The sequence below is a fragment of the Antechinus flavipes genome, chromosome 2 (genome assembly GCF_016432865.1).
Source record: "Antechinus flavipes isolate AdamAnt ecotype Samford, QLD, Australia chromosome 2, AdamAnt_v2, whole genome shotgun sequence".
NCBI lineage: Eukaryota > Metazoa > Chordata > Mammalia > Dasyuromorphia > Dasyuridae > Antechinus > Antechinus flavipes.
In genome coordinates this window covers 500652826-500664073 of record NC_067399.1, presented here as the reverse complement: position 1 = coordinate 500664073, position 11248 = coordinate 500652826, and the positions used below count along the sequence as shown (strand labels likewise).

Below are 11248 nucleotides of genomic sequence, written 5' to 3'. Positions count from 1 at the left end.
ATAAGATGTAGTCCCTGCCCTCATGGAGCTTGTAGTCTAGGAGGGGAAAGAACTTGGTCCCTCGACTATGGCCCCTTTAAGCCTTTGTCCCTTTTGTTCAAAAGAGCCTGAATGCATTGATTCTTTTTCCTGTAAGATCGCTACTGAACACCCCCATTAAGTATTCCAAGAATCTGGAGCTGATTCTTGGACCTTTGGGATGCTGAGAAGCCCTTGTTATATAGAACAAGCTGGAAATTCCAAATTCCCTCTAAGATTCAGTGTTTCTCTTTCTTCTTCTCTTCCTTCTTTTTGCTATTTTCTTTCCTCTCTTTCCTGTGGGAAGTCTAGGAAAAAGAAGCAATCAAATTGTGGATTCCAGTACAGACTGGGCCAGCCCTTCCTTCGTGACCTTATGTAAGTCCTTTGCTTTCCCACAGCAGGCAGGGAGGAAAGGAGTGATTAAAGGAATCTCCTAATTCATACAGCCACCATTCCTGGAACACCTATTTTTTTATATCTTATGTTTGCACCCAGGGTGCAGAGCTGGGCTCTGAGGGGGAGGAATAAGCCTGGGTCCCAGCTTTCCAGCTTTCCACTTCTGATCCTCCTTGCCGCCCCCCCCTCCCGCCTCCCATTCTCACCCTCCCTCCTGCCTTTTCTCTCTCCTTCCCTGTTCTCCCCTCCTCTTTCCTTCTCTTTCCTTCCTCTCTCTTCCCTCCCTCCTCCCTCTAGTCTCTTCTCTCCTGTCTCCTCCACCTCCCACCCTCCTGTTCCCAGCCAGCACTCTCCTTCCCTCCTCCCCTCTCAGGGTATTGCCAAGTCCGCAGGTTTCCCGCTGTGACCTTGACGGCTTTGGGGAGCCCGGCTCTGACTTAAAGGAGCTGACATCAGGCGCTGTAGGTAGGGATCAGCCCCTCGGGATCTCCAGGTCTCCAGGGCAGAGGGTGGGGGTGGGGCCAGAGCCAGGCTTGGGCTGGGGGAAATCCCTAGGGAGCAGCTCAAAGTTCAGGCCGGCAGTTCTGAGAACCTCTGCTTCGGGTTGCAGCTCCCTAGCCCAGCTCTGTGGTTACGGATGCAAACCTCTAGAAGGCACTGGCTTTCCACGCCACACACCTCTTCTGTTCCACCCCAGCCAGGGGGTTGCATGGTGGTCCTGCTCTCTGGGCCTGCCTAGAACAAGAACACAGGCCCCCTGTTCCTGAGTGTGGGTGAGGGCGCAGCCCTCAGCCACAGTCCTTCCTTCGGTGATTACATTAAATGGGGTTTAAGGGTGAAGAAAGGGGTAGGGAAGAGGATCCAACCCCTTTCTTCCTAAGATCTTTCCATCCTAAGGACCTTTAGCCTCCTCTCCTATAAGTCATCCTCCAGTTTACAAACAGGGGAAACAGAGGCACTGAGAAACTGTTTATCCCACTTGGGGTAATCATGGAGCCTTAAGCTCTGGACCAATCTCTTTCTCATTCTGCTAATACCAAGGAACAGAACCTCGAGATCTGTTCCCTCAGACCCTTACCATATCAACCAGTCTGTCCTCTGCCTCGGCCTTATCAGATCCATGGATTTGGGGTGTTCAGCCCTGGAGCCCCTAAGTCAAGATTTCTCTAAGAGATGGCAAGGCAGAGGAAAGGACCCAGGAGGAGGGAGAGAGAAAAATGAGTTTTCCTGCTGCCCCAGTGGCCGTGTCAATTGATCGGGTGCAGGTTGCTGTGGCTCGGTGGGGAGAGCCTCATTCCCAGCTGCTAGCTTACAATTATTGGAAAAAAACTGGGGCGGCCGCTGCAGTGAAATTAGTTATTGATCTCTTGTCTGGGCCACGAGGCTCTGCTCAGATCTGTACTTGCTGCTGCAGAGCCAGCCACTACAGGGGAGCCTTGTGTATCTGTCTCTGTTTCTCTCATTCTCTTTCTGCTCTTGCCTTTCCTTTCCCCATCTCCCTTCTCTTCTATTTTCTCCTTTACTTTCCTCCTCCTTTTCTTGCTCTCTCCTTTCCTCTTCCTCCCTCCCTTCTCTTTTTTCTTTTCTTTTCCTCTTCTTCTATTTTTGTCTTTTCTTCTCTCCTTTCCTTCCCTTCTCCTCTTTCCCTCCTTTCCTCTTCTTCCTTTCCCTTCCCTTCCTTTCCTTTCCTTCCTTTCCCTTCCCTTTTTGTCCCCCTTTCCCCTTTTCCTTCTCCATCCTCCTTTCCCTTCCCTCCTTTCCTCTTCTTCCTTTCCTTTCTTTTCTTTTCTTTTCCTTTCCTTTCCCTTCCCTTTTTGTCCCCCTTTCCCCTTTTCCTTCTCCATCCTCCTTTCCCTTCCCTTCCTTTCCCTTCCCTTCTTTCCCCTTCCTTTCTCTTCTCTTCTTTTCTCTTCTTCCCCTCTTTCCTTTCCCTTCCCTTCCTTTCCTTTCCTTCCCTTCCCTTCCTTTTCCTTCCTTTTTTTAAATCTTCCCTTCTCTATCCTTTCCCTCCTTTCCTTTCCTTTCCCTTCCCTTTTTTCCCTTCCCTTCTCTTCTTTTCCTTTCCTTTCCTTCTTTTCCTTTCACTTCCTTTCTTTTCCTTTCCTTCCTCATTCTTCCTTTCCTTTCTTTTCTTTTCTTTTCCTTTCCTTTCTTATTCTTCTTTGACCTTCCCTTTCTTTTCCTTCTCTTTTTTTATCTTCCCTTCTCCATCCTTCCCCTCCCTTCTCTTCCTTTTCCTTCTTTTCCCTTTTCTTCCCCTCCCTTCCCTTCTTTTCCCTCTTTCCCTTCCCTTCCCTTCTCTTCCCTTTCCTCTTCTCTCTTCTTTCCTTTCCTCTTTCCTTTCTCCCCTCATTCATTGTGCTCCCTACAATGAGTTAAGCTCTGTACAATTGACAAAAGAAGTATCCTTTCTGTCCTCCAGAGGCTTAAAATGTTGAAGAGACAAGGTTTGTACAGAGGTTGTAGAAACAACAACAACAGCAACAAAACAAAACAAAAACAATAGAAACCAGCATAGAGATCAGTGTTAGGAATCAGAGGATTCAGCCTCTTCTTGCTTCTGTGGTCCTTGGAAAGTTATTTCCCTTTTCGGGCCTCAATTGCTTCCTTGCTAAAATCTGGGGTTGGGACAACAAAACCCTCAAGGTCCTTTCCAGCTTTTTTCATTTGGGAGCCCAATGCAGCTGAAGGAGAATGCAAAAAGGCAGAACAGGGGGCTTCCACCCCCCTCCACAGCCATCCATGCTCAAGACTCCTTCTCTTTGCTTGGGGAGGTGGGGGGGGGTGCAGCACAAGTACAAGAATATTTCTGAGGAAGGGGGGAAAAGGGAGAGCTTAGGCAGGTCCTCCCTTCTGTTCAAATTGCTTTAAATTTTCCAACTTAGAAGCAAGCCTGGAGGCTTGTGTGGGTGGGGGACTGGGGAGGAAGAACATCTCTGAGTACTTCATTAGACTCAGAATTAACAAATATCCAAGCAATCTCTCATAGACTGAGCTCTTTTTCCAGATGTCTGGAGAGAAGAGAGCAGCTTCTGGGCTATATTTTTCAGCTCTGAGGTAAGCAGTGGTGCAGGGAAAAAGAAAAGTATTGAAATGTGAGTCACAGGAGCCGAGTTCAGATCCCAGCTCTTTCACTTACTACCTTGGTGAACCAAGCATGTCATTTCACTTGTCCAGGAATCAGCTCCCTTTTACCTCTCAATCTAAGGTCCTTGGTAAGGCATTATTAGCAGATTACTGTGCAGGGGGCGAGGCTGTCCCCAAATGAAGATTCATCTTATCTTTGTCTTTGCCTGATTACAACTCAGCATCTCCAACCAGATGCAGGCAGAAAGAAGCCTTTACTCTGAGATAAGCCCAGCAGTACAGGAGGCCTGCGTTTTAGTCTCACTGTGGGACCACAGCCAAGCCACTTGTATCTCTAGGTCTCAGTTTCCTTCACAGTAAACGTTTTGTAGCCTAGACTAGATAGTTTCTAAGGCTTTTTGAAGGCACCAGTAACCTCTGGAAAACCCGTCACAGCTCCTGATATGGGTCTGGTGGCCACTTCTTTCTGAAAGAGTACCAGGCCTGGAGTCAGGCGGATCTGAGTTCAAATCCAGCCTCACACACTTACAAACTATGTGACCTTAACTCACTTAACTCAATTGGCTCAGTTTCCTCATCTGTAGAATGGGCTAGAGAAGGAAGCAAACCATTCCATTAACTTTGCCAAGAAAACCCTAAATAGGGTCCCAAAGAATTGGAGGTGACTAACTGACTAAACAACTACTAAAGCAACAACAACAACATGGTCCAAAGCTGACGAAGTAGAAATGCCATAGAAATAGAATAGCATAGATTTAGCTCCCTAGGGATCTGTGATAACTTCCAGGTCATCCTCACCACCCCTACCACCCCCCTCTATTTTATAGATGGAGAAACTGAGGGGAAGAAAGGTTCAGAGTCATGTCTGGGATCATACAACTGGGACAGTAACAGACAACAATCTATTCAGGTCCTCTGACTAAATTCAGTTCTCTTTCTACTCTGCCAGTTAGTCAGCCAATATTTTTTCAGTGCTTCTGCCTTTGACTGTGTGTCATATATGACTATTTGTCAGGCATTGTGCTAAATACTGAAGATACAAAAAGAGGCAAAAGTCAGTCACTATCCTCCACTATCCTCTCCCCATCTGTAAGTTTCAGGGGATTATTTTATATTATTTTGAGATCCAGATCCAACTCTGACATTTTATGATTTTTCTAGTACTAATCCTTCCATTAATTCAGTATGATTTTGGGCAGGCCCCTTCCTAAGTTTCTGATTTCCCATGTCACAGTTGGACAAAATGATTCCTTTCATTTCTAACAAGCCTACGAGTTGTCATTGTTAACATTATTATTAAAGGTTTAAAAAACCACTTTCTTCAGTGCATGTATTATTATCTCCATTTTATTGATAGAACTGTGGCTCAGAAAGGTTAAATGAGTTGCTTATAGTTGGACAACTGGTAAGCACCAGCTGCTTTTGGGATTTACATCCATCCCCTTTCCCTTCTCCGTCCCTCTTTGGGTTATGTTGCCTAAAACAAAGCTGGCCCTTAAAATTCCCTTTTTGAATTAGCTGTGCCTTTCCCATACTAGATAATCAATGTTTAATACATTGAATTGAAGTTAAGGAACTTTAGTTCTCTCCACATTTTCCTAATCTCCCCTAGCTCTGTTTGATATGGGAGACAAGGGGCTTCCCCCCCACCTCCCCACTCCCTACCCCCATCCTTCCCCACCTCCCACAGCTGACCTTGCAGAACCTGGGCTATCTGCCTGGAGATAAGGAGGCAGGAAGTCAGGCCATCTCAGAAGGTCTTTGTTCTTCCCAAGGGAAGGGAGGGGTTAGAAAAAATGCCTCTTCTCAGGCTGGGTGGCCAGTGGGGAGTCCATAGGGCTTTGTCTCCTACTAACCATATCACCTCCCCCAGGGTCAGTATGGATGATGGCAAATCTGGGTAAATTCTCTCCTTCCTGGGAGGTTTCAGACCCCACATACAACCGACCCTCTGCTGGGTAAACAGTAGGGAAGTGGAGGCATTTGAAGACCTGCCAGACATTTTCTCTTTTCATCCTCAGGGAGCAAAACTTTTACCTCTCAGCCTTGGTTTCCTCATCTGAAAGAGGAGGAGGGCTGGACTAAATGACCTCAGAGACCCTTCCCAGCTCCAAATCCTGATTCTAGGAGTTCTTGTAGACTTGAGAAGTCAGCAGGGATCAGTATTTCACAGAGGAGGAAATGGTTGCCTAGGAAAGGGAAATGTAACTTGATCAAAGTCACACAGCTAAAGTTAGTGCCAGAAGAATTGAGAGGTTGGGGTGAGCTCAAGGTTGATCCCCTGAGCTCACTGGGGTTCTAGAGATCTTTAGTCTGGGGGTGAACACTGAATTGGCCATTTGTCCTTTCTCCTCTCCTTACTCAATGACCAGATCAATTAACTCTAGGTCCTCAAGAGGGGTAAAGATACATGGGAGACTTGGGTTATAGGAAAGGCAGCTCACAGGATTTGCAGTGGAGGGACCTGGCAGATTATCCAGTCCAACAGAGAGGAAGTAAAGTGACTTGCCAAAGTAACACACTCTTGGTCCAGATTCCAGTTCAGGTTGTCTGACTGTATTTTCTACTGCATTCTGGGCTCAGAAGGTGTTTTTGTTTTTGTTTTTGCCAGAGGTTTTGCTATACCAAAAGCAAATATCTTAACATTTCTCTTAGAAGATTGTGCGCTGAGTGTCAGGGCCTGAAGGAGGAATGGACAAGCGGACATAGATCCCAAGGACACAGTTTTAAATCTGGATGATATGTTAAAGGCCATCTGGTCATTTTGCCAGGCACTTTGCAGATGGGGACACAGGCCTAGGGAACTTTGATAAGTGACTTGCCCAAAGTCATACAGGCAACAAGTGACACAATGAGAATTGAAATTCGGACTCCTTTGACTCCAAACTCAATTCTTTTTTTCCATTCTACTTCACTGCTGAGGTCATAAATACACAGATAGTTAATGCTAACTCTAACCCTCGAGGCTTTGTCCTCCTTTTCCTTCTCCTTCTGCTCTATATTATCTCAATTGGTGGGCAGCTAGATGATGCAGTGGATGGGCACTCAGACTGGAGTACTATCTTCCTGAGTTCAAACATAGCCTCAGACATTTACTAACAGTGGGACTTTTGGCAAGTCACTTAACCCTGTTTGCCTCAGTTTTTTCATCTGTAAAATGAGCTAAAGAAGGAAAAGGAAAAGTACTCTAGTATCTTTGTCAAGAAAATCTCAGATGGGATCACAAAGAGTCAGACAGGATTGAACAACAATATCTTAATTTATGATTTAATCGATTCCCTTAAATTTAATTATGTTCTTTTTTTTTTCTTTTGCAGACAATGCCCAGATCTCTATATCCAGTCTAAATCACTCTACTGAGCTACAGTCATACATCTCCAGTTGACTCTTGGATTATCTTGAGCCAGCTGTCCCTTAGGCATCTCAAATTCATCCCTCTAAGAATAGAATTCATTATCTTGCTCTTTCCCCCTTCCAAACTTTTCCGTCTCTGTCAAGGATGCCTCCTCTTGTCCCAATCACCCAGGCTCACAAGCTCTGCCACCTTTGTTCCTTACTGTCTCACTCCACACATACAAACCATTGCAAAATCTTGTCATTTCTACCTTAACAGCATCATCTTATATGTCCCCTTTTTCTCACTCCCACAACCACCACCATCTCACACCTGAACTACTCCAATAGGCTTTTAATTGATCTCTCTGCTTTAAGTCTCTCTTCTCTTCAATGCATCCTCCCCTCAGCAGCCAAGGTGATTTATCTAAAGTGTTAGTCTAGCCATGTCACCCAGCCCTGATCAATGAGCTCTAAGTGGCTCCTTATTATCTTCAGGATCAAATATAAAATATAAAATCCTGCATTTGGCATTTAAAGCTCTTCATAACCTGGCACCTTCCCATCTTTCTAGCCTTCTTCTGCTTTACTCCCTTCCACTCACTCTGCCCCACTCACACATGACTCCCCTTCCAGTCTTTGCCCTGCTCTGCCCCATTCTTGAACTGTTCTGTACTCTCACCTTTGCCTCTTCATTTCCCAGATTTCCTTCAAAGCTCAATTCAAAACCCACGTTTCTTTGTTCTTTCTTCAACTTAACCTTCCCTTGTGCCTTCCCTTCTGAGATTTTCTTCCATTGACTCTGTATATATCTGACATGTAGAAAACATTTAATAAATGCTTGTTAACTGACTCTCCATTGAGGGATCTTAGACCCCTTGTCCCAACTTACTTTGCTCAGAAAATCCTTGAAGATGAAATCTTTTGGAGGTAGGGATGACTCAGAGCTTTTTGGCTTTCAGATTTTAAAACATAAATTAGTTAACCAGGATGCAAGCATTAATAATGCCCAGCCCTTGCCTTGTATCATGCAGGGTGCTGAGTCCATCACAAAGAGTACATCTCTGATGGACTGGCCACATTGTTCAAAAGCCAAATGTGTGTTTGCCCAAAAGACTATTATACAGAGAAGGTCCTTATATGATACTCAGAAAAAGAGATCCAAGGTTCCTCTCAAGATGGGCTGGCCATGTTGCTCAAATGCCAAATGTATGTTTGACTAAAAGACTATTATATAGGTAAGGTCCTCACATGATAGTCAGAAAAAGAGACCCAAAGTCCCTGTCAAGATGGGCTGGCCATGTTGCTCAAATGCCAAATGTATGTTTGACTAAAAGACTATTATACAGGGAAGATCCTCACATGATAGTCAGAAAAAGAGATCCAAGGTCCCTCTCAAGATGGGCTGGGTATGTTTGCCCAAAAGATTATTATCCAGAAAAGGTAATGGGCAGAAAAAAGATCCAAGGTCTCCCTCAAGCTCTCTTTGAAGAACTTGGAATTGATTGTGAGACATGGGAGATGCTGGCAAAGGACCACCCAGCAGCGAGCCCTCATCAGAGAAAGTGCTGTGCTCCATGAGCAAAGCAGAGTTGCCACAGCTCAAAAGGCATGAGAGATGTGCAAATTTAGAGAACCTATCCCCAATACTGACACGGACTATTGGTGCCCGATTTGTGGAAGAGCACTCCAAGAATGTATTGGTCTGATCAGCCATAGTTGGACACTGTTAACTTGCTCTAACACTGAAGTCATTTTGGTGCTCTTGGAAAAAGAAGAACAACAACCAACCAGCCAGGTGCTGAGGATGGGAATATAAAAGAGTCCTTGGCTATGAATGGCTTACATTTTACTTCACACCCACTGGGGAGGCGGATTTGGGGAGACTGTCACCCCTCAGTTATGAATGAGCCCAGAGAATAGGCCAAAAGGAGCAGGGGAGCACTGAAGGGGGAGGGGCTGGGTGGAAAGCAAGGGCTGGGATGTGAAGACCAAGCTTGCTTCTTTGGAGTCAGAACTAGCTTCTGAGCCTGCACAGCTTTGCCAGAGGCATATGAGGAAGAAGCTGAGACGGAGAGAGACCCAGGCTGGACATCAGCAGGTCTGGGCTTTAGTTCTGGCTCAGACAGGCTGGCCTTCTGTGTGACCCAGGATGTCACCTCCCCCTCTCTAGGTCTCCATCCTCAGCTGGGAGAAGAAGATAATCCCTTCCTTAATTATCTCTGGGTGCTGTCAGGAAGATCAAATCAGGAGGGCTGCAAAAGGAGAGGGCGCTATCATTGCTGTGTGTGTGTATGTGTGTGTGTGTGTGTGTGTGTGTGTGTGTGTGTGTGTATGTTTGCAGACCATAGTAGGGGCTTAGTAAATGTTTGTTAAGTGAGTAAACGAGTTGTGTAGAGACGAACACTTTGGGGAAGCTGAGAAACAGAATCAGGAATAAAGAAATGTGTTTTCCTTTCTGTTTCAGCTTGAGTGGTTGGGGATCTAGGGAATAGGGAGGTGCTTGACGGGCTGAGCTGCAGTTTGGTAGAGCAGGAGTAGGTGAATAACAAAGGCAGCCAGATAGAACTCAGCCGCCTCCCCCCGGCCCCTGGAACCCAGCTTTGGGTCCGGGAAACCGACTATGGCTTTCTTCTCCTGAGAAGCAGCGTGGGGGGCTAAGTGTGCAGAGAGGAGTATGGATGGGGGACCACAGTCAGCAGATAGTCCTAGAGCCTTGGCTGGGGCCTTCTTGGGAATCTGAGACTCCTCCTTCATTTCTCTCTGAGCCACCCTCCAGTCCCTTCTACCTCCCTAGCTGTGGGCGCTCACAGAAGCAGCCCTGCCCGCTGGCCTCCATGCTTCCCTGAGTTCTCCTGACCAGCCTCACACCTGCTTTCTCCCCTTCCCCTCCCCAATGACTCAGTATCTGATAAGGGTTGGCCCAACTTCCAGGCCTGGCTTCCCCTAGAACTTCTTCCTTTCAGACAGCCATGAGTGCTCAGTCAGCCAAGCCCCAGAACAGTATCAGGGCCAAATCCATTCATCATCATTTAAGAATACTAAGTGCGGACTTGAGTTCTGGTTGGGTTGGCACCGTAGGTGGCGAATTGGGGGCCCGCTCTCCTACCCAAACTGATGGTTTAAACTGGCTGCCACTGAGGCAAAACTTCCCAGAGAGATGGACAGGAACACAGGCAAATGGCAAACGCTGATTCATAAATAAATAATCATTAGGAGGGTTGGTGGGGAGAGCAGCCAGGGCTTGGTAGGGAACCAAGAGAGCCGGGCTTAAATTCTCTTTCAACGTGAAAAATAATAACAACACTAATTTTAACATTTGCACTGTGCCTTCATTCTGATAACCCTGTAAGTTCGGTCCTGTAGGGATTATTTATCCCCACTTTGCAAGTAAGGGAACTGAGGTTCAACAAAATTAAAGGATGCAATGGTCATTTGTAAGTCAGATGTAGTTCCTATCCAGGTATTCTGACTAGAGTGCCCCACGCTCACTCACCTCACTGATTTGTGGGTTTCTCTCTGATTTACTGTGTGACCCTAATCAAGTCACTTTCCTTCTCTGGGATTCATATCTATCTAGCTATCTATCTAATTTAATAGACACGAGCATTTCAATGTAATGGGAACAAAAAAAAAAAAAAGGAATTACAATGAAACTGAAAACTTGGTACATAATTAATTTCTTTTAAAAAGCAAATATTAAATTTAACATAGTAGCTACAAAACTGCCTTACTTGTTGGGTGTAACCTTCTGAACTTCCATCTGCTCTCTTCTATTCATATTGAAATGTTTTATTGACTCTTTTCTTCCCTTCCTCCATCCCCAGCCTTCCCTTGTAACAAATAACTAAAATCAAGCAAAACATATCAGCACATTGGATAAGTTGGAAAAAATATATACCCCATTTTGCACCTATAGGCTGTCCCCTCTTTGCCAGTCTTTTCCTCTATAAAATGAGGGTATTTGCTTTGGATTTCAGGAGTTCTCATCTCAGATTCTATGAGACTTGATGTTCACATGAGGCATGAGCAAGCATGGTTTTATTTTCCACCAGAGTGTAAAAAAAGAGACTCAAACATGTAAGTGATACATGTAGAAAAGTTGCCTTATTAGAAAAAAAAAAAAAAACCAACTAGATACTCCCTAGGACTCTTTCAACGTCTAGCATTCTGTGAATTAAGGAAATATTTCCCTGAGTTAATCCCTAAAGACCTTCTGGAGGAAGCAAGAGGTCCAGGACTCTTGAATCAATGGAAGATACAGGACTTCCGAAGCAGATTTGGATTAGTTGGGACAAGATTGGTGGAAAAGCCTCAGGGCTTCTGGCAGACTTTCCCCATACTCAGACCAAAGGAATTTGAAAGAATGTAAGGGAGAAGAGCCAGGGGGCCCTTACAAAGACCAGCACCC

General features: G+C 45.5%; 1 long non-coding RNA gene across 1 annotated transcript; it reads left to right on the top strand.

Moving 5' to 3' along the window:
• Window positions 1-625: 625 nt before the first annotated feature.
• Window positions 626-7694, top strand: LOC127550884 (uncharacterized). The gene is made up of 3 exons (XR_007950957.1): window positions 626-882; window positions 3425-3474; window positions 6822-7694. It is a non-coding gene; the product is annotated as an uncharacterized LOC127550884 (long non-coding RNA).
• The last annotated feature ends 3554 nt before the right edge of the window (window positions 7695-11248 follow it).